General features: G+C 49.2%; 1 long non-coding RNA gene and 1 pseudogene across 1 annotated transcript; one reads left to right on the plus strand and one right to left on the minus strand.

The window, feature by feature from the left end:
- The first annotated feature begins 1168 nt into the window (after window positions 1–1168).
- Window positions 1169–2836, plus strand: LOC117062952. Its single transcript, XR_004428638.1, has 2 exons — window positions 1169–1861; window positions 2263–2836. It is a non-coding gene; the product is annotated as an uncharacterized LOC117062952 (long non-coding RNA).
- On the minus strand, window positions 1716–1869 carry LOC117063188 (annotated as a pseudogene).
- Window positions 2837–23708: the final 20872 nt, after the last annotated feature.

The following is a 23708-nucleotide window of genomic DNA, read 5'->3' on the forward strand; positions in this document are numbered from 1 at the left end:
CAAAAATTAGAGTACAGAATTAAAATATTTATAGTACAATCTCATTTGGAAAAATATGCATAGAAAAATGTACAACTCCAATTAAAATACAAAGACTGTCAGACTGGATTTTATTTTGTTTTTTGAGATGGAGTTTTGCTCTTGTCACCCATGTGCAATGGCGCGATCTCGGCTCACTGCAACCTCCACCTCCCAGGTTCAAACGATTCTCCTGCCTCAGCTTTCCTAGAAGCTAGGATTACAGGCCCCTGCCACCATGCCTGGCGAATTTTTTTGTAGTTTTAGTACAGATGGGATTTCACCATGTTGGCCAGGCTGGTCTCCTGACCTCAGGTGATCCACCTGCCTCAGCCTCCCAACGTGCTGGGATTATAGGCATGAGCCATCGCGCCGGGCCCAGACTGTATTTTAGTGCCCTTATATGCAGATAAAAAAAACGGGAAAACTATGAATAAAGAATATTAATAGTAGTTACCTGGAGGTAGTGGAATTCTAGGTGAGCATTATTTTGTTCTTTGTACTTTTCTCTATTTTGTTAAATATTTTTCAGAATGCTTGTATTACTTTATAATCAGCATTCAGTGGTTTTTTTTGTGTTGCTTCTAATATTTATTCCATTTGATTTAATAATTTATTTTCTAGGAAAATGAATTTTTATTTATTTATTTTATTCTGTAGAAAAACAATCAAAGCAGATCAGATAAATTATCTAAAATGTTTTAATCACATTGTAATTTAGAATCACAAAACGATTGGAAACAAGCAAGCAAACTAGTAACTGAAAGCCCGAGATGCGTTAAATGGATTATTTTACATTTCTATGTTGGAACACTCAGTCATTAAAACAATACATGTGATAGAATATTTTTGATAAATAGCATATATTGGTGCAGATAAGTATGAGCTCAGTGAGCTCTGAAATAACTAAATATAGGTTAGATATATTTATGGAAAAAATCTTAAAGGAAGCATATGAAACTATTGATGAAACTATTGTAAGTGGTTGTCTCAGGGTAATGGGATTCCCCTACCTAAGCATGATTTCTGGGAGGGTTGAGATGGGGTCTCTCGTTCACCATTCTATTCCCAGGACCTGAGGGCTGCTCTAAGTATCTCTTGAATGAGTGAATGTATTACAGATGCTTTTGACTTTCTTCTTTTGACTTTCCTGTATATTCCAAAATTTCTACCATAAACATGTTTGCTTTTATAATCACAATAACTTTTAAAACTTTAAATGAGGAAATGGGTAAAGAAAAGGGAAAATATGGGAAAGTGGGAGGGTGCAAAAAATGTATCCTCCTCTGAACTGACTCCACTCCCCTCCTCCTGATGGTGGCTGTGAGTGATCCTGTCTGCATCAGTCCGTCTCCCCAACCCCACCCCAGGCCTGCTACCACCTCTCTGTGCTGGCAAAGAATCTGCACTCAAGGAAATAATTATGAGGCCCATGGTGGCCTCGACACCCGCAAGACCAAAGTCTGTGACAAGCACAATGCTCCAAACCTGGCCCAGGGTGGCAGAATGGAACTGTCACAGTCCCCACCAAACCAGATCCACCCACTCCAGGAAATCAGCCTGGTGCCAGGGCTTTGCGCCTGGGGTGGCCTAACATTTCCGCCCAAACTTGGGCCAATTTGAGAAGGTGGAGGGTGAGGTGTTTGGGGAAGGAGTGTGTTCCTGTTGCTCGTTGCCATCACCACCTGGAGGAGGAGAATGGAGTCAATCCAAGGGAGGACAAACTTTTCTTTCTTTTCTTTTTTTCATTTGGGGAAAACACAGGGGTCTGCACCTCCGGGGTGCAATTGTGAGCTTCACCCTGGGAAAACCACCTTTGTGATCATGGTATCTCCTCTGCCAGGTAAGTATGAGCATAAACTTTCTGTACTCCTTCCATTTTCCCTTTTCTTTACACGTTTCCTTGTTTAAAGTTTTTCAATTTATTGTGATTGTAAAAATAAACATGTTTATGGTAGAAATTTTAGAATATACAGGAAAGTAGAAAGAAGAAAGTCAAAAGCACCTGTAATACATCCACTCATTCAGCAGACACTTAGAGCAGCCCCCAGGTCCTGGGAATAGAAGGTTGGACGAGAGGGTCACCCAGCTTCTCCTCGTTATAATAATAGCAATAGCTACCCCTCTGGGTCCTTGTATGTGCCAGGGTTTTACTATGTGTTAAACAAGTTTCATTTATGATCTCCCTTGATCTGTACAAAACCCATAAGAGGGAGGATTCATATTAAAATCTCTATTTTACAGATGAGAAAACTGAGGCTTAGAACGGTGAAGGAGGTCACTGAAAGTCACACTGTGAGTTCAACTGCAAAGCTGTAAATGGAAAACCCCCTAAGGCCCTGCTCTTAGCTCCTCCTGGTTCCCGGTTGCAAAGAGGCGTTCCCCAGGCAGCTGCGAGGTGGACATCTCTGTCTTCAGCCTTGCGGCTGAGAAGTTTCCCAGAGAACAGAAGCTGGAGCCTTTGGAGACCCCACTTGGCTGAGGCCCCGGGACCACTAGGGGGCAGCAGAAGTCTGCTGCGCTGGCGGGAGGCTCTGTCCCCGGCTGACTGCAGGCTCCGGGCAGCTGTCCTGGGTTAAAACCTGAACCTCTGGTGGCCGAGAATAGCAAGGGGCTGTCATTCACGTGGGCATCTTCCTTCCCAGGGTTTCGAAAGTCCCTCACGTCATCCATGTCGTTTCATAATCCTGCTCATGGAGCACTTTTTCCGTCTTCCTCAAACAGGTCCTATCTTGGCCCGGGAGAAGGGGTTCAGGGACACAGGCTTCCTGCGGGCAGTGTGTTAGATGCTGGGCTGGTCACTGGGGCCACGGGGATTTAAAAAAAAATCCTCTAGAAAACCCAGGACTTGCCCCCAACGGAGACTGGCACCTAAATAAGCAACCGAAGTACGCGGTGCAAAGTGCAATAAATAGACGGTATCTGAGATTCGGAGGCAGCACCAAGTGGGAGAAAGTGGGGCGGCATTAGCAGCCGGGGGTTTGGCTTAGAGGTGGCCCAAGGTGTGCAGCTGTCTGGAAATGCCATCCTTCATGTGAGCTGAGGCACAGGAAGAGGCTGAGAAGTTCGGTCTAGAGGGATGTTGGGTAAATGGTCCCAGGCTGAAAAATATTAGATGCTGAAGTAATGTCAAATGTTCTCGAAATTATGAGGTTTGCCTCTGAGTCCCAGGCAGGGTGTGGGCTGGGATAGCTGAGGCAGGCCCAACCTGGGCTCAGGAAGACGGTGAGAGATGGTGGGGTTAAGAGGTCGTTATGAGGTCCAGAGTGAGGGTCGGTGGGCTCAGGACCTGGCAAAGCCAGACGGCATGAGAGCCAGCTTTGCCTACCCACTCTGGGCTGGGCCCACAGCTGCCACGACCCTTTGTCCCCAAGAGTGACAAGAGAGCTTGCACCAGCTCAGATGCTTCCTTCTTTAAAGACATGGACTGAGGGTCTCAGGCTTATACCAGCCAGGATTATTCCAGTGGGATTCCAGCTCTCCTCCTAGCCATATTCTTCCTGCAAAAGTTTGAAGTGAGTCTGGCTGGGTGAGGTAACTCCTTGACAAAGTGGACTCATTTTTGGCTGACAACCTGTGTGGTCCCTGAAGCTCTGTCCTCACCCGAGATTGGCCCAGAGGGGAGTGGAGTTGGAAGGGGAAGGGCAGGCATGGCTGCAGTACTCCATTTGCCCCCAGCAGCCTGGTGGTCTTCACTTGTGCTCACCCCACAGGCATTGTGGACACAGGTGTGTCCCCAAAGGGCCATGAGGTTCCTGTGTCACGTGGGACACCCCTGCCTTGCCAATCTTTAATTTATTATTATTATTATTTTTTTCTGAGACGAAGTTTCACTCTTGTTGCCCAGGCTGGAGTGCAGTGGTGCAATCTCGGCTCACTGCAACTTCCACCTCCCAGGTTCAAGTGATTCTCCTGTCTCAGCCTCCTGAGTAGCTGGGATTACAGGTGCCCGGCACCACGCCTGGCTAATTTTTGTATTTTTAGTAGAGATGGGGTTTCACCATGTTGTTCAGGCTGGTCTCAAACTCCTGACCTCAGGTGATCTGCCCACCTCGGCCTCCCAAAGTGCTGGGATTACAGGCGTGAGCCACTGCACCCGGCCATTAATTTTTTTTCCCAGGCAGTCTCCCTCTGGGTAGGTGAATCCCAGGTGGTGGTGTCAGGCAGCCATCCTTGGACTTCTTCCCCACAGCATGGCCAAGGGCAAGGGAGAGGGAAGGGACTCAGGCCAGGGTGTGATATGCAGTGGCCCACATAGGAAAGCATTGTTTTTTGACCTCTCTTTCATTTTCTTAAAAGTTCACAGGCCTTTCACCTTCTGCTTTTTAGTGCCTCCTGGCAAGTTTTATCATTAAAAACTATCTTTTAAATGACTTATATTTCCATTTAAAGCGATTTGTGTGATTGGTTTATTTGCTTAGTCCCAAAGTGCTGTCACTGCAACAACACCATGGATTTAAGGATATATAACCTTTTTCTTTTCTAGAGAAGCAAAAAACATGACCACATTAGATGTTAAAGTGTTAAAATTAGATGTTAAATGTTAAAATATGGGGAAAATGCAGACTTTAGAACGAGGGAAATTCTTGTTGGTAATTTTCATCCTCCCAAAAAGCTTCGGAATAAAATTGGTTCTCCCTGAAGATGTGCGACATTTGTCCTTGGCTTCATGTCCCTATCCTGTAGTGTTGGGGAGCACAGGGTGAGATCATGCTTATTGTGAGCTGGCCCTGGGTTTTCCCAGAGAAAACTATTTCTGGTTACCCAGAATGTTAAGGGGCTAGAGTTCCAGTTAATTGAACCATTCTGGGTCAACAGCCACTCTTCATAGATTTGAATTTTCAACATTTGGAGTTAGAAATCTTTCTTAAAAATGTAATCTCCTCAACAAGCATTCAGTGAGTACCGAATATGGACCTGTTTCTCTACTTTTATGTTGTTGTCTCCAGAACATTCAGGGATCCTCATTCCAACAGTTGACAATTTCATGGAGTTCCTCAAGGCCTTTGTAACTGACGCCAGTTTTCTAGAACTGGAAATGAGAGAAGGGAGAGATGGGGCTGCATGAGACGATTCTGTGGACGTGCTGTATTGTTTGGCCAAGCACTTTGTCATCTGTCATCTCACTTGTTTCTTGTAACAACGCTGTGAAAGCTATTACCAGGCTCTGACAGGTGAAGCAGCTTGCACCTTGCCTGGCACCATGTGTCTGGGCGGGTGCAGAAAGGAATTTCCTCTAGGCTCCCAGGCCTCCCTCTTCCTCATTAAGCATCTTGGGTGGCGGGAACATCTGGGCAGCTTTGGTTTCATTGGTTTGTTCCAACAAAACTCGATTGCTTTTTTTTTTTTGTAACTTTTCCCCCACACTGAAGACCAACCACCAAATAACTCCAAGACACAGAAGAGAGAGTGGGAGAGACCTCTGTGACTTGGGGTTGCTGTGGGCCTATGATAAAGGCCTATGGACGTACATTCAACCAATAACAATCAAACAGTTATTATTTGGCCCTGGCCAAATAGTTATGACTAATATTTGTTTGAGCCCCAGCTGTGTGCTCAGCACTGGGCAAAGAAGTGACCATGTGTCTTGGTCTGCTCAGCCTGAGCTCTGCCGGGAATCCTCGGCCTGCCCTGAGGTCCTCCTGGTCAGGGAGCTGGATGCGTGGGCTGTGAGGCCATCCGCTAGCACAGTAGTGTGAGCTCGGTGGGGTGGCAGGGCCACTGGAATCCCAGGAGGGCACTGATGAATCGGCTTGGGGAGAGGGAGGGGCCCCCGGAGAGGACATTTCACAGAGAAGGTGATATTTTAGTGACGCTCTGAAGAGTGAAAGGAATTCTCCAGGTGGACAGAGGGTGTTTCTGGCAGAGCAAAACTCAAAGAACATAGAGAATGGGATGGGGTATGAAATTACATATGTGTGCGTGTGTGCATGAGAGAGAGAGAGAGAGATACTCCTATTTGCATTCATCTCTCTCTCCATGGTTTCCGGCTTCTCCCTCAACATGCTTCCCCAGCACTCCTGGCCTAGCCCTGGGCTTGGCAGGCCTCTCCTGCTCCCTCCGGGCTCAGAGTTTCTGCCCTTCCACCCCATAAGTGCTTCTCTGTTCCCTCAGCCTCTACTGGCTTTCAGTTTGTCTTTGAAAAAAAGCCGCCTTTGAATTTGCTCTTCCGAAGCCTGCCCTATGCTCGGCCTCCAGAAGGATGGACACTCGATCCCGTCCATGGCTGGCCACAGGGCGTGGCCTTCGGAGCAGCTGCAAGGATAGTGTTGACTCCAGATGGAAAGCGTCTGGAGAATTCTGACCTGACATCACACCACCATGAACTGCACAGGCAGTCAGTGATCTGGGGGTGCCCAGGTGAAGCTGCTCCCAGCCTGGCTTCTTGTCAAAAACTGGCTTTGAGTTGGAGTCCAGAACAAAAGGGTGGCCCAGGGAGAGGCCGGCTTCTCTGAGAGCAGCCTGGAGGCAAACGGGTGTCCTTCATGCATTCCCTATGGTTTGAATCCAGTAGAGGCCCTGCACTCATGGTACTGGCTGCAAGCAGGGCCCAGTATTGGCCTCTCTTAACTCTCCTGCCCACCCTGGGGCCTTGGCCATCTCTCCTCTCCCCGCTGGGCCTCCACTCCCAAAGGTTCTAAATCCCTGCATGTGGCCTCATGCAGCTCAGCCCTTCTGCCCTGCTGAGCCCTGCTTAGCCAGGTGAAGAGCTGGGGTTATCCCAGCCACATGCTGGAGGATAAAAGGGGAGCGCCCGGCCACAGCTGACACTGGCACCCTGGGCCCCATCCCAGGACTTGTCTTCAAGGCACCATCTGTCGCCTGTGTGGGCTAAGCAGGGACAGAGGGCTGGCATGGGGGCCCAGAGGGCAGGGCTGGAAGGGGAAGTCACAGGGGCCTGCACAGTGGTTTTCATGAAGTTTCTGTGGCGAGTGAATCCTCTTTGGCTTCTCTTCTCCTGCCACCATCACCCACCCCAGGCAAAGTCTGTATCTGAGGCTGAAGAACAAAGAGTTAGACATGGCCAGCTCCTAGCAGGCTGGCGTCAGCTTCCTGACATCGAAGAGCATCCCTTTCTGGGGAAGCCAGAGGGCACAGCCAGATGGTCTGCAGCCCAGGCAAGCGTCCAGTTCCAGGCACCACAGCGGTCACTGCAGAATCATGAGACAGGAGCTGGACATCGGGCATTGGGCCACAGGACAGGCTGCCTGAGGTTGGCGCCCTGCTGGCTCTCTGCCTCCTCCCTGGGTGCAGGCTATCCTGAAAGCACAGAGGTGGACACGGCAGGAGGCTCCCCTGGGTGGGAGCAAATCCCCAGTAAGCCAGGGCCTTTGGGACAGGGACACATTCACAGAGATCAGGGAGCAGGAAGGCTCTCTGCACCCTTCGTGTCTGTGCCTATCACCTGCCATTTTGGAAGAAGCTAGTGGGTTGGAGAGAAGAGAGGAGGGGAAGGCGAGCGGCTTTGGGGATTGGGAGAAAAAAGGAGTGGGACAAAGGAGGAAAAGGAGAAAAGAGAGCAATATAAAAAAGAGAGAGGAGGAGAAAGAAAGGAGGAGAGGGGAGAAAAAGGTCTGGGCTACAGGTAACACAGATCCCAACGTAACAGTGGCTCAAACAAACAAGATGGAAGTTTCACTTAGATAACAATCAGAAGTAGGAGGCCCAGGGCTGCCGTGGGAGCCCAGGAGCCTTCTCTTTCCATTATTTTCAGGGTGTCATCCTCATCCTCATGATCAAACATGCCCACCCCCAAACACAACAGTCTATTTCAAGCAGCAGGGTAGAGGAAGGGTACTGTACCCCACTTTATGGCCCAGCGCAGGAGCTGACACACTCGTCCCCCTGCCTCTCAATGGCCAGAATACACTTCCCACAGCTGCCCCCAACTGCAGGGGAGGCTGGCAAATGCAGCCTTGGTTTTGAGCATCCATGTGTCCAGAATAACAGTCTCAATGCAAAAGGAGACAATGGATATTGGGGCCGAGGAAAGTAGAGAGGAAGAGAAGCTCTTGGAAGGAGAAGAGGGAACACGAAGATAAACAGGGTAGGCTCTGGAGCAGTTAGCACCCTTGCCAGACCTGACCCCTGGCATCCCTGGTCCCCACTCCTGGGTGACTGGGTCTTAGGGGTCTATAATAAACAAGTTTCTTGAGGGCCAAAAGCCCTTCCCTTTCCCCAGAGATCAATGAACTTGCCACTCACTGGGTCCCAGACCTGAAGTGGCTCTGGATTCCTTGGTGAAGGTCTCTGGAAAAAGATCTGCATCTAACAAAAGGAAAGAAGACAAAGTGCAGGGTTCTACTTTCCTACTTAGCCAAGAAGAGGCTCCAGACAGCCTTGTGATCCTGAAGAAGGACGTGATAAGTCATATTGAGTCATATTTTCGCAGGATGCCAGGAAGGAACTTGTCTGGTTTTCTTCAAGGTATATGAAGGAACATAAAACCATCTTGATATGTAGGACTATCTCACATATCGATTAGCTTGCACTGGGCCACCCATAACTGAAAACCCAATTAGAATGTCAATAAGAGCATTTGTTATCACTCAAAACAAGAAGTCCAGAGGAGGGCAGTTCCAGGGTCAGTTAACCCAGCAGCTCCATGATGTCTGGGCTCTGGCTCCATCTCCTAGAAATTTTTATAGTTTTTCCTTTGGGTGGTCATGTGGCAGCCTGACCTACAAGCATTATGTCCTTCTAAAACTGCTTTCAAAGGAAGTATTCTCCCCACCACTGCCATTTAATCCAGAAGGAAAACCTTTTCCGGAACCTCTCCATCAGAACTCCCCTTATTTTGGCCAAACTGCGTCACAATTGCTGGCAAGAGCAAACGAGATTACCCCTTCCCATGGGAGGTATCGTTTAGGACAATTCTGATTCATGATGGGGGAGCCACCTTCTCTGAGCACATTGCAGCTGGATCCTGAACAAAGACAAATTCTGTTATCAAAATCATAGGAAGCAATGAGTGTTGGTTTGGCCAAGAGCAGATATTAACAATCAATCTTAACTCTCTCAGACAGTCATTACCAATCAAGCAAAGTTGGCACATGAGATAAAGCATATGTATTATCTCAGTCTTAGATAATGGGAAGTAAGGAAGCCGTAATTCAAGCATCTTTAGTGACCCAGTTATCTTGTCATTGTCTCAAGGAGTGCCTTTAAATTTGTCTACAGACAGGGTGCAGTGACTCACACCTGTAATCCCAACACTTTGGGAGGCTGAGGCAGGAGGATCACTTGAGGCCAAAAGTTTGAGATCAGCTTGGATAACACAGCAAGACACTATCTCTACAAAAAAAAAAATTTTTAAAAATAGCTGGGCATGGTGGTGTACGCCTGTGGTCCCTGCTACTTGGGAGGCTGAGGTGGGGGGATCACTTGAGCCCAGGAATTTGAGGCTGCAGTGAGCTATGATCGTGCCACTGCACTCTAGTTTGGGCAACAGAACAAGACTCTGTCTCTATAAACAAAAAATAAATAACACTTTTAAAAATTAAAAAAATACGTCCACAAATTCTTTGGCATTCCTTCCTACAAAAGGTGGCAGCTAATTCCCCTCCTCTTGAATATGGACTGGACTAGTGACTCATTTCAAAGGAATAGAAAGTAGCAGAATGATGCTGTATGAATTTTGAGACTATGTCCTAAAAGGCGGGGTAGCTTTCACCCTACTCTTTCTTGGACCACTTGCTATGAGGGAGGCCAGCCACCATGCCGTGAGGAAGCTCCAGCAGTCCTATGAAGAGACCACATGAGGAGGAACTGAGATCTCAGTTTCTGCCAACAGCCACGTAAAGGAGCCATTTGGAAGTGGATTTCCAGCCCCAGGCAAGCCTTCTGATGACTACAGCACTGGCTGACATCTTGACTGCAATCCCATGAGACACCCCACGCCAGAACCCCCAGTTAAACTACTTGCAAATTCCCTTCCCACAGAAACTGTAAGATGATAAATGTTTGTTGTTTGGAGCCACCAAGTTTTGGGGTAATTTATTGTGCCGCCAGGGCTCACACTGTCACTAGGGTGAGGCAAATGACATGTCCAAATGAGCACAACATTTAAGGAGATGCTCCCTTTCAGGGCTATGACAGTTCAGGGTCCACATATGACCCCGAGAGGGAATATCTTCTTAAATTCTGTGCCCTAGGCTCCTCGCTTGCCTCACCCCCGCCCCAACCCTGTGTCTAGCAGCAGATATACTTCCATGGCCCTTTTCCCTCTTCTCAACATTCTCCGACTTGTGTTGGGAATCCATGCAGTTCACTTTTTTCCTCTCTCTCCTCTTGAGACAGAGTCTTGCTCTGCTGCTGTCCAGGCCGCAGTGCAGTGGTGCAATTACAGCTCAGTGTAGCCTTGACCTCCTGAGCTCAAGTGATCCTCCCACCTCAGCCTCCTGAGTAGCTGGGACTACAGGCGTGTGCCACCATGCCCAGTTATTTTATTTTATTTTATTTTGTTTTGTTTTTTGTAGAGACAGCATCTTGCTATGTTGCCCAGGCTGGTTTTGAACTCCCGGGCTGAAGCAATCCTCCTGGCTCCCAAGGTGCTGGGATTACAGGCATGAACCACAGTGCCCGGCTTTCATGCAGTTTGGAAGAAATTGGCTTCAGAACTGCATGGTTCTGGTTCCAAGGTGGAGCATGTGACTAGGCCAGTCAGCACATTCCATTACCCTTTGGTCACAGTGATTGGATCAGTGTGGCATGTGGCCCAGTCCTGTCCAATCAGAGTAGGTGGTGTCAGGCTTTATTGCTAGCAACATGGGGGACAAATATGAACCCACTCTTCTGATGTTAGCAAGATAAGTGAAACTGTGCAGACTTCTGGCAGCCTTTCTGGGACCTCCAAGGGGAGCCAGTTTGGGGATAAAACTGATGTCAGGAAACAGAGAAACTGGGTCCTTGGTGACATTGTTCAGCTGTTAGATTAACCTGAAGCCAGCCTCATCTCTGGACTTTTCAGCCCAGCTAGCTAAAAATTTCCCTTTTAAAATTTAAACCAGTGTGAATCTGGTTTTCTGTTACAGGCAAAGGAAAGCACAAATGTGATGTTAAACACACGGAGGAGACCCCACATCAGTCACTCCCGCAGATGCTGCCAAGGATCCAGCTGCTGCACACTGTGCCGAGTGCATATCCAGATGTTCTGTCAAAGTGCTCTTGTTTCAGCCAGATGTTTAGTATCTTGTAGATGGAAGGTTAATTTGATTTAGTGCTTAAACGCAAACATCCTTCCCTCTCTCTCACCCGTTCCCTAGGCCTGGTATCTGCCCACTCATAGCCCCTGCCATGTGGCCGTGCCCCCATCGCATCCTGGGGCAGGCGCTGTGTTTTGTATCTTGTAATAGCACCCCCGTCACTTGTCTTCGTCCTTTCTAGCCATTTGGGCCAGGGATTGGGATCGAGCCCAGAGAGCCAGTTATTGCTGCACAGCCAGCAATAACTGATGTGCAGCTTGGCATGAAGAGATGCACTGGGGCAGTCAGAGTCTTTCTTTATCTCTCCGAAGTAAGAGATCCCGAAGAATGACAGTTACAGGTAAAGCCACAAAGCACAGATGGGCCCTAGAAGAATGTCAGGCAAGTGGAAGAGATGTGAAAGCGGAGATGAGGAGCTCCAAGGCTCCAAGGCAAGAAGAGCTATCCTAGAGTCAGGGGAAAGAATGAGAAGAGGATGGAGCAGATTCACAGAGGGAAGCAGACTCCCTGAGACAGGGGATAAACCACTGAGAAGGAGATAGAGAGCGATCAGACAGGGCAGGCTAGGTTCTGCTGTGGAACCAACCCCAAATCTCAGGGGCTAAGCCCAACAAGAATTTCTTCTTGACCACACATGACCTGTCCATCACAAGTCAGCAGGGAAACCTCTGCACCACAGTCACACGGGAATGCAGGCTAAGGCAGGGGAAGGAAGTTTGACCAATTGTACATTGGCCCTTAAGGCTTCTATCTAGAGTGACACACGCCCCTTCTGCTGACAATTCATTGACTAAAGCAAACCTCATGGCTGTGCCTAATTTTAAAGATGAAAGAGTCATGCAAAGCTACTGTCTGTGTGGAAAGAGGAGAAACAGGAATATCTGTGACCAGCTTATTGACTGCCGGTCAATAAGTGGGGAGTGGGGAACCGGTCCCTAGAGCTGCCTCAGATCCCACAGGCTAAAATTTCATGCAGCCCTGCCATCCTGCGATTCTGGTTTATACTTACACAAAGTTCCTCTTACCCCACACATGCTTTGCAGTGCCCACCATCCTCTACACACATTTGTGTGTTTCTTGCAGCGTAAGACATCCCTCCATAGGCTTCTTCCTTCTTTTGAATGCTCCTTTCCCAACTGGGGGCTCCCTCCTTCAAACGGTCTAATGCGGCAGAAATTCCTTTGTGTCTCTGTTTTACAGCAAGGTGGGAGGATCTACAAACCCTCTTACTGGGGAATATTGGAGAAGTCTGCCAGAAATTCTATTTGTACACATAAAGACCTTGTAGGTTCCCCTGGCAGACACTATTAATAATACAAATCTATATGGTATTCTAGTGCTCACTATTTGCTAAGCACTGTGCTAAGAACTTTGAATTATCTCATTTAAAATACTTTTGGCCAGGTGCAGTGGCTCATGCCTGTAATCCCAGCACTTTGGAATGCAGAGGCAGAAGGATCGCTTGAGACCAGGAGTTTGAGACCAGCCTGGGCAACACAGCAAGACCCCCATCTCTAAAAACAAATTAAAATATTAGCCAGGTGTGGTGGTGTGCACCTGTAGTCTCAGCTAATTGGGAGGCTGCGGTGGGAAGATCACTTGCGCTTACGAGTTGGAGGTTGCAGTGAGCTGTGATTGTGCCACTGCACTATAGCCTAGGTGACAGAATGATACCCTAACTCCAAAAGAAGAAAAATAAAATCCTTAAAACCTCACTTTGCAGATGAAGAACCTATGGCATAGAGAGGTAAGCAACTCTCTTGGTGCATCTCACATTCCAGTACACACCCAAAAGAGATGGTGGGGCGGGTTTTGGGGCTGATGGACCAGCCCTGGAGACTGAGGTTAATCTCTGGGGACAGAAGAAAAAGAAAGGAGGCTGCTTCAGGTGGGCAGAGCTTACCTCCAAGGAAGAGACAGCCTGGGATCCAGGAGAAACGCACTTAATGGGGCAGAATGTGGTGTCCTTCAGATGCCCTTGGCGCAGACTCAAGTTATTCGAGAAGACTGTGAAACAAAAAGAAAAGAAGCTGTCTCTCGTTGAGCACGTATAGTGCCCAAACTGTGGTCTCTAAGTATCTTTTTTCACTGAAGGGAACCAAGGTTTCTTGGAGAATTGCCTGTTTCCAGGTCTGGAGCAACAAATATACAAGATGAGCCGAGAACATCCTGAACCAGAAAGTGAGAAAGTGATCAAACACCATGAGGGGCATGTCAAAAGGACTCAGGTGCCAACTTGAAGGAGCTCCCACTCTATAAAATGGGATTATTTGTGCATTCAAAAACAAACCAAAACAAACATACAAAAATCCTGCAATGAACTGAAACACATTAAATATTGTAAAAATCCAAGAATTCAAAATGACAATAAAAAAGAACCAAGTCACTATTCTGAGAACTGATCAATTAAGGGAACATATTTTTTAAAAAACTATCTTAGGGGCCTACCAGATACACAGTGAATTTGAGGGTTAGTTGGAAGGCACCCCATGTTCTTCCCAAGATTCTTTTTCTGGCTCTCTCCAGGCCTGAATTTCCACCATTAGAGACTCATTTGTTTGGGTTCACAAAGATTCAGAATCAAAGTCAAAATACCCTTGGGAAAGGTTTGTCGACTAGTCTCTTTGAAGACTGTGGTAAAGGAAAAGTGGAAAGTCCTGTGGTTCCTAGGGTCTGGACAGACAGTGGACAGCCAGAGAAGAGAGGCCAGGAAGGTCAAAGGATTTGCCAACATCAGCTCGGGCAGGGATTCTTCAGCTTGAATGTGCAGGAGAATCCCATGGCTGGCCATCTAAAGTTCAGCTCCTCGGTGGCCCAATCACACGGGTTCTGATCCAGCAGGTAGGAAGAATGGCAGAAAGGTACATTTTATTACATACCCCATGTGATTAGGACACAGGCGGTCCTGCCATCGTCCTCTGGGGGATACTGGATCTTCCCTCTTGGGCTGTGTACCTTCCTGCTCCAGAGCCCTTGACCATCAAGCTGAGCACCTACAGCCACTGCAGACTCCATCAGGCCCTCACTCTGGGATCTCTTTGGTACTGCCAGCTCCCTTAAAGGTGCCAGGATCTTCCCTGTATGGAGAAGCTGGCACCATGGAGAAGCAGCCCAGCCACACAGGTCCTCGTGCCAGCTCTGGGCTGCCTGCTCTCGCCCTGTCTCACGGCTTCCCAAGCTGAAGGACCTGCCCGGCTTCTCGTGTGACCGCCCACTCACTCCTGGCCTGATGCTTAACAACACATCTAGGACTCTGCTGGGCCGAGGACCCTACATCTCAGCCCAGGTCCCACGTGCTCTCAGTCCTGGGATCCCTATCTCCTTCCCCATGCCACCTCCCAGCATCCTTGCTCCTGGGCAGGAGGTTCTTTGCAGCCCTGCTCCTCAGCTCTGTGACCCAGCCAGATTAGTGGCCATCTGCCCTCACTCTGCGGTCAGCTAACCACCTCTCTGTCCTCCTCCCCACCCTGCCACCTCACCTAGTCCCTTCCACCTCCACGGACCTCCCCTGGGGCCTCACTCCCCACACTGCCACCCTCCCCTGCTGAGATGAGCCCCACATCCCATGAGCTCATCCTTTCTTAGCAATGCTCCTGAGACCACCTCTTCCCCATGGCCTGAGCCCCAGCTGGGGGCTGACCTTTGGCATCACACGCCTGGCCCTTGACTAACAGTTCCCCTGTTCTGACACCCGGCCTTTGCCTGACCCCATCGGCAGGCCTGGGCGCCAGCCTCGGCTCCCCCCGGCTGGCCTGTCCCCCCGCCGCCTGAGCCTGGGTTATGACATCTTTCCACTGAGCAGCTCTTATTTTGAGAAGGCAAACACGGCGGCGCCCACAGGCATGTGCACACGCCAGCACACGCACACACATACCCTGTCCATCCCCGGACGCCTCATGAACTGGGGTTAAAATCTGGCTGGCCATGTTTATTTTTCTTCCTCTAATTTCCCCTTTGGAACAAACAACAGTCCTGTAACCCCGACCACCCTCCCCTTTCAGATCTGTGGTCTCCCGCCACCCTTCTCCCAGGTCCTCCCCTCGCAGCTGTGAATGAGAACAGAGTAAGTCTTTTAGCGGGAGACAGCAGCCTGAATGAATTGATCACAGCCTCAAAGCCAGCAGGACAGGGGGGATGGTGAGCATGTGTGTTTGCTTCTTAAACACTCTTTGCACACCCTGAAGCTTCTATTTTTCCATGTGACTTGGAGCAAATGCCTTCCCCCTGCCGTCCATCCTTTTAAAAATTATTTTATTTCATTTTTGGTCCCATGAATTTTGTTTTCTATTTTCTATAAGGGAGCCCAAATCAGGGCCTCAGAAAAACAAGGCCGAGCTGCCAACTGGAAATGTTTGCTCTGGGGGCGAGTTCGGAGGCTGGCGTCAGGCGGGGCAAGATCCGTGCCAGTGGAATGTGATTTGGGGAGGAAGCTGCAGGTCACTCAATCGCTGGCAGCCGGCCCGGGAGCAACTGGATGCTTTCTGGGCCTGTGTGTGTGTGTGTGTGTAGACTTTTTTCCCTCATGCAAACAGAGCTCTGGAGACGTGGAGACAGAAGCATTAGGAACAAATGAGACAGGGGTTTGGAAAGTCAGGGGATCTAGGGGAATAAGGTGGGCCGGGGCCGGGAGAGGGTGCCAGGAGTTTGTGCAGCCATGTTATTCAGCATGCGCTGTGTGTTCAGCTCTGAGCTGGGAGCTTGCAGGAGCGAGGAGGGCAGCAGACCACATCAGCCCCCAGTGATCTGTGGGTTCTTTGGAGAAACAAGGCTTTCAGTACAGAACACTGGCAGGTGAGCCTAGAAGTTCCCCAGAGCTGAGTGTGTTCTTCTGGGCTGAGTGTGTCCAGGGAAGGCTTCCTGAAGGAGGTGTGGTGAGATCAGAGCCCTGAATGAAGCATGTATAGTACTGCACTGAGAGGAGAGGAGAGACATTCAAGGTGCAGTTATTAGCTACCATGTGCCAAGCCCTGTGCTCAGCCCTTTACATTGATAATCTCCCTTTAATCCTCACAAAAACCCTATGAGGGCCAGTAATCTTTCTATCCTGGCTTTGCAAACAAGGAAACTGAGACCCATTGAGATCAAGGAACTCAGCCAAGCTCCCAGCTTGTGAGTGGTGAACTGGGGGTCAACTCAAGACCATCCCTGACCTAAACCTGGGCTCTGTCTACCACCACTGAGGGCCAGTTTTCACTCAGCCGAGTTCCTTGTGGAAGGTTTGTTTTCCCTGCCCCACCCAAAAGAGGATTGTTGAATTAAAGATGGGGAATGTTGGGCACCTAAGATGCCAGGGTAGACTTCCAGGGGGCAGTATGACAAACACTCAGAGGCCAGAGGGATAAACTACCTTGTTTCCTTGTTCCCAGGAGGTAGCAGCTGGGCCCCTTGGCAGTCCCCCCAGGGTTCATACCAGGTCAGCCCTCTCCTGCAGCCTACCCCCCTTACCAATGACCCACGCCCCCCCACATTCCCCCGCAGACCCCCATCACATATCAAGTTCTTTGCCATCCCAGAGTGAAGGTCCGCCCACTTCCGGGAGTCCTCATAAGTTATCTGTGTTGCTCTGAGTAATGCACGAAGCTCAGTGAACCAGACAGAATGGATTTTCCCTGGGCAGCCACCACAACCCTGGTGTTGGAATCAGGAGACCTGAGCCAACTGAGTGGGGGGCAATTGGTTAAAGTCAACAATCTACCTCCTGTATGATATCAAGTGAGCCATTTCCATTTTCAAGCCTCAGTTTTAAAATGAGGAGTGGCCTGAATGGTTTCTGAGCTGTCACAGATGGAAGGAGAGGCTCTAAGGTAGTTGAACTATCTGCAGGTGTTGGAAGGGTCAGTCAGGAAGACTTTCTCGAGGTGTTCAACCCACCGCAGAAGGATTCTCTGCCAGAGGAAGCAGGGTCTGTCACCGGCTCAAGAGGGGAAAGGAAAGAAGCCAGGCTGGAAGGGCAGGAGGAGATGAGGGTGAGGGAGGTGGAGTCCTGACCACGATGGTTAGAACAGCTTGACTCAAGTTTGTCTGGTAGTAATCAGATAGACGGTGATCCATCTGATTAGAACAACTTTGTTGACCACTTGGGAATTCTGTTGTCTTGAGCTCAGATAGTTGGTTAGCCTCCCCCATGAACTCTTTTTGACAAAACTGACCACTAATGTTAGGTAGACACTGGCTTGGGGCTTACCCGGGCCTGATACATCACCTACACTGGTTGAACTGACCAGTCAATTCCACGAGACAACTAATTTTACCGATTATTTCCAGAAAACAGGCAGCTTATAGCATTAACTAAAATCAGTAGTTGTTTTGGCTTTTTGGAGACAGTCTTAGATCTGACATCTTCAGTGCTCAGAGACATTCAGGCTACCTGCCACTGACCAACAGGAGTCAAATTCCTGAGAAGACTGGGAAAACCCTACCAACAATGGGCATCAGGACTCAGTCTCTCTCATAAAAAAAAAAAAAAAAAAAATGGTGGGATTGAACTAGACCAGGAGTGGCAAACACATGGTGTGAATCCTGCCACTCCTCTTCTTTCATCCATGGCAGACATTGCCAATCAATTATAGCACTCATTCCCAAAGGGACCCGGATGCAGCCTCAAGATCCTTTTTAACACAGAGCTTCAGGCAGCCTCTACCAATCAATTAGATTTGGCATGCGTGATAAAAAGCATTTGTCCTCTGGACTAGATGATCTCCAAGCCTCACTCCAGCTGTGCTGATCTAGAATTGCAACTGATTAGGCATCTTGAGGACTCAGCCTGGGGACCACCAGGTCTACAGCTGTCCCTGGGGTGTCCAGGTCTGTGGGGCTGCCCTTGAGCTGGTGCCTTATTAATTTTCCTCATTGCTAATAAATGTGCATTGCGTCAGCTCTGTTCTGCCCCCTCATGTTCTCTGGCTGCTGCCATCAGTGGGGACTTTTTCAGAGAGCTGCAAAAATAGTTTTTTGCTGTTATTGTTTGAGGAGCCTACACAGAAGCAGCAGCCAAGGCTTTTTTGCTTCCTTTCTTTACCGAGGGAATGGGGAAATGCGGAGGGAAGACTTCACAATGAAGGAATGTGCTCCTTGGGGAACTGAAAGTTGTTTTCCTTAAAGAAGAAGAAGGTGAAGAAGAAGTCAGCACGCTCTTTCACATCTAACCACAAAGCGCATCTGCGGGGATTGCTAACAGCTCCCAGGAGATCACTAGCTCAAGCCAAGCCTCGTTAGGCTGTTGACAACTAGGTCCTGATGAGCAAAGCCCTAATGAGCAGCTCGCTCACCGCCTGCCCTCCCGGCTGGTCCCTCGTTGGTGTTCACTGGGCTCATGGAGGCCCCGGGAGACAGTTTTTGTTGCCTGCGATGGATGTTAGGCATGCAGGGAAGCTCGCTTTCTCACGAGTGAATGTTTCACTTTTCCCCACTGCTGTGCTCTGGGGTTTTTAAGAGGGTTAAGACAAATCCTAGGACACCCGGGATGGGAAGAGCTTGAGATCTGTGGGTTCCACCTCCCCCTCCCTTTTACAGATGAAGAGGCCTCCATTTACAGATGACGAGGCTGAGGCTTGCGGTGGGGGGGTGGGGGAGGTCGGGGACAGGGGAGGCAGATGCCAAAGGGTACCGAGCTGGTCCTGGGAAGAGAATGCATCTCTCAACTTCCAGACCACCAAGTCAGAGCTACAGAAAGCTCAGATAGTGTCCAGCCCAGAGCTTCTTGAACTTGAGTAACATATACCCTTGTCCCAAAAGGAAACACATTGTCCTAGAGCCTTAAGATCTGAATTATGCTCTTGTGCTTTATGCTTTTAATTTGTATATAACTATAAGCCCAAAACAAATTAATAAATGAATACAAGCAAAACTACAAAGGCAATCAAAATTCACATTAACAAACAGGTTAATATGATGAATAATATTGTTTTGCAGAAATAGAATCTCATAGGGCACAGGAGAGGAGCAGAGCACCAGCAGGGGACCCTAGCCTTCTTCCTGCATCCATCAGAGCCTTCAGAATGAGGAATCTGGGGGACAGTAGCATGTCAGGGGGAGGGAAGAGGAGCAAGAGAAGGCAGGGACAAGTCAGATGCCAGGCAGAGGAAGCTGAGAGCCTGGAGACTTGGCTGCTCCAGGGCAGCGTGCTTATCCTCTGGGGCCGACCATGTTTCTTCCTTAGGCAGGGCTCCTTGAGGCTGAAATCATCCCTAGCAGACCCTCGATGGTCAGGACAGTGTCATGTCACCTGCCAGTGGGAACCTCACTGGGCTCTGCCCACATCCAATCACTGCTCCTACCTGCCACTTCCGCTCTTCTTCAAGTGGGGACACAAAACAAACACGCTGTACAAGTAAAGCATAGAGCATGTCATAAGGTGAAATGGCTGGTGGCTCCAGCTGGAAATGGGTGGTGAGGGGAGGCCTCAGTGACCAAGTGACGCAAGGGCAAAGGTTTGGAGGAGGAGAGGAAGCAAGCCATAGGCATTTCTCAGGAAGGTGGTCTGCCTGGCCAAATCCCACCATCTTTCCAGCCTGGTTCAAATGTCTTTTCTTCCAGGAAGTCCCCCAGAGCTGTTTGGCTACACTCTGAATTCCCACAACTTTTTCCTTAGTTGTACTGGTTCAGATTTGGATTTTCTTTCCTACTGGACTTGGAGCTCCTTGAGGTGGGGACTGTGTCTCCTCTTACTAGAATGTCAGCTCCACAGGGTAGAGGTTTTCTCTATTCACTGCTGCATAACCTCAGCCTTAGCAGATGCTCTACAGAGGGTAGTGAAGGGTTATGGTGGATAAACGAAGGGATGGGGATGGTCTCTTTGCATGATGTGAGCTTTTGGTGGCAGAAACCTCACCAAACTTATCTTTTTTTTTTTTTTTTTTTTTTGAGATGGAGTCTTGCTCTGTCGCCCAGGCTGGAGGACAATGGTGTGATCTCGGCTCACTGCAACCTCCGCCTCTCAGATTCAAGCGATTCTCCTGCCTCAGACTTCCAAGTAGCTGGGATTATAGGTGCGTGCCACCACAACTGGCTAATTTTTTGTATTTTTGGTAGAGATGGGGTTTTGCCATGTTGGCCAGGCTGGTCTCAGACTCCTGACCTCAAGGGATCCACCTGCCTCAGGCTCCCAAAGTGCTGGGATTACAGGATTGAGCCACCATGCCTGGTCACCAAACTTACCTTTCTAACTAGTCCCATTACAGTGCCCGGCTCAGCTCAAGATCTGTCCAATGTAAGAATGACCATTAGCTGGGCGTGGTGGCTCACGCTTGTAATCCCAGCACTTTGGGAGGCCGAGGCAGGTGTATCACAAGGTCAGGAATTCGAGACCAGCCTGGCCAACACAGTGAAACCCCGTCTCTACTATAAATACAAAAATTAGCTGGGTGTGGTGGCAGGTGCCTGTAATCCCAGCTACTGGGGAGGCTGAGGCAGGAGAATCACTTGAACCTGGGAGGCAGAGGTTGCAGTGAGCTGGGATTGTGCCACTGCACTCCAGCCTGGGCAACAGAGTTAAACTCCGTCTCAAAAAAAAGAATGACTGTTGACTTGAATCCATTGTTCTCAACTCAATTGATCAGGTGGGGGAACCCAATGCCAGAGAAGACCGTGGATTCAAGACAACCACAAGTTCTTGGCAGTCAGGGCAGCTGTGCCTTTGACAAGACCAACTCTGTCTCTGGATCCACTGTTTTTTTCTGGTCAAAGCAGCTGACTGAATAGCTGAGCAGGTCTTGGTCCGCACAGAGGAGTGGGCCTTCATTCACTCAGTAAGTACTTATTGAGTGTCTACTGTGTAGTAGGGATTGTTCTACCAGCTGGGATATAGCAGTAAACAAGGCAGGCAAAAATCCCTGCCCTCGTGGAACTGACTTTCTAGTGTGTGGGAAACAGAAACCAAACAACCAGTGATATCTACAGTATGGCAGATGATAGTAAATGCCATTGAAAATAAAGCAAGGAAGAGGCAGAAAATACTGAAGGGGAAGGGTACAAACTTCATAGAGGGTGATTAGGGGCAGCCTTACTGAGAAGGGGACATAGAACCACCAGAAAGGGGTGAGGGAGCGAATCCTGAGGCTACCTGACCCAAGGGCATTTCAGGCATAGTAAACAGCCAGTGCCAAGGCCCTGAGGTGGGAGCCTGCTGGGTAGATTCAAGGAATGGTAGGGAGCCCTGTGTGGTGAGAGCAGAGTGTATGGGCTAGGTTGGGGGATGAGGTTAGAGAGGAAATGAGGGACCAGATGTCAACTTTTGCTCCTACTCAAATGTTCCAGTTCTCTATTTCTGTATAAGAAACCACCCCAAACTGTAGTGGCTTAACACAACCTTTTAATATTCTTTCTCATGGTTCTGTGAGTTGACTGGGCTCAGCCAGGTGGTTCTTTAGTGGGTTCTCCCATGGGGCTGCAGCCAGCTAGAGGCTGGGGCTGGAGGCACCCATAAGGTTCTGCTGAGCGCCTTCTTCACTCATATGTCTGGCACTGTGTTGCTTTCTATGTGGCCTCTCTCTTCAGTAGAACCCACCTGGACTTCTCACTTAGCAACTAAAGGCTTCCAACTGGCAGGAAGCCAAAACAGCCAGTCTCCATAAAGCACAGCAGCACTTCTGCAGGGCTCCATTAGCCAGAGCAGCCACAGGCTAGCCCAGGTTCATGGTAATGGAGGGACAGAGTCCATCTCTCCATGCATACAGGGAGGGAAGGAATTCATAGCAGCCATTAACACATCCGAGCAAAAGAATTCAAGGGGAGGTTTTAAGCAGAGAAATGACATATGTTCTGTTTTAACAGGATACCTGGCCAATGGTGTGGAGATCTGTCATGCCAAGCTCCTCCTGTTTTTTGTTGACAACCCTCGTGACCTTTTCCCCTCCCCACTCTCCCTTTCCACTCTGACCAAGAGTCAGGACTAAACCCTACCCGCTGGGCACTGCCCTCTGCACATGGGTTAGAAGGTATACAGCGCATGTGCTGAGATGGTGCACACAGCAGGTCTCAGGGAGAGAGTGTCCTTATCTGGCATCTGCCCAGCCCCAAAGACTCAGTTTTCCATAATTGGGATGGCCATTTGAATAGAGGAAGGTAGAAGGAAGATTGCAAGAGAGTCTGAAAGAGCTTCCTGCCTGGATGCCTCATCACTGTCCTCTGGATCCAATGTCCTGCTGGTTAATGGTGGCAGTGCTAGCACTGTGAATGGGAGGTGGGAAGAAGCTCTGGATTCTTCTTATTCCCCTGGGTGGCGCTTTCTGGTGCTGCTGTGAGTACCACCCCAGGGGGGCACCATTCATACTGTGTCTGTTTCCACCAGGAGAGTTTCCTCCTGGCAGTCTAATTTCCACTCTTCCTCCCTTTCTCTTATGGGTGCCACACCTACTTTGGAACAATCTGAACAGCCATAAATAGGGACTCCAGATTTAGGAATGCAGAGCTTCATGTAGCAAGCATCCAAGGTTCCATCCCATCCGGCCAAGAAGCAGCTAATCACTGGCTGCCACCCTGCAGGGCTGTCCTGTCTGCATTCGGGTAGTGTGTGCACTAAGGAAATGCTGGGCATGTTCCACTGGCAAGGAGGAGGGCCCCAGTGCCTGGATACCAAGATCTGGGCTCTATATGCCCTTGCCATCTGACCCTGACTAGAAGGAGCTAGAAGGGCATTGTGCTGGACCAAGGGAGGCCAGTGGCTCCAGCTGAGAGGTGGACAGCAAGAAGCCCACCAGGCTGGCAGCACAGCAGGAAGAGCTGGCTGACACAGGCCAGCCCCATAGATGGCCCAGTTGTCACCTCCCAGATGCTAGTCGCTGAGCTCTCAGGAGGCAGCGGACACAGTGGTTCAGAGCTTGGCTTTTGGGGTCAGTTGGCCTGGGTTCAAATCCCACGACTGTTCTTTCTGTTGGCAAGATTTTTTTTTCCCCACTAGGAGTCTTAATCTTCTTATCTATAAAGTGGGTTTACTTCCCTGGGTGATGATAAAGATTAGTGAGATAGAGTTCATATGTGCTTCTTGCATGGCAGTATTAAAGAATTACGATTGCCTGGCTTTCTAGCATCTGCTCCCATTGGCCTGACCCCTAAGCTCTTGCCTTGCCTTCCCTTTTTATCTTTATTACTTTTCCCTAGACCTGCCATCCAAGAGGTGTGGAATCTTCCAGTGACAACATCACTCGATCCCAGGGTCACCTCAAACAGTTAATTCAGTGGGCGATGTTTTTAATGAAGGGCATAGGGTGTCGTCTGCGTTGTCCCATCCAAAGGCTTGAGTAGGGCCACTTGGAGCCTTGGGAGACTTTTTATCCTGGAAAGTTTATGAATTCCTGAAATCCACATTACTGCCATTACAGGGCCACCACAATGGGCACAAGTTCCTCATGGGGAGACCGCAGTGTTGTGTGCAGTCCCAATAGTGTGATACCACCAGGGGGTGCTGCCCAGCTGGTCTCTGCCCCAATTCCCAGCAAGGCTGAGGAAGGCAGAAGCAAGAGCCCTTGGAAGACAGGTTTGAGCCTTAGG

Source organism: Trachypithecus francoisi, unplaced genomic scaffold, assembly GCF_009764315.1.
Source record: "Trachypithecus francoisi isolate TF-2019V2 unplaced genomic scaffold, Tfra_2.0 Lachesis_group17, whole genome shotgun sequence".
In the NCBI taxonomy this organism is placed as follows: domain Eukaryota; kingdom Metazoa; phylum Chordata; class Mammalia; order Primates; family Cercopithecidae; genus Trachypithecus; species Trachypithecus francoisi.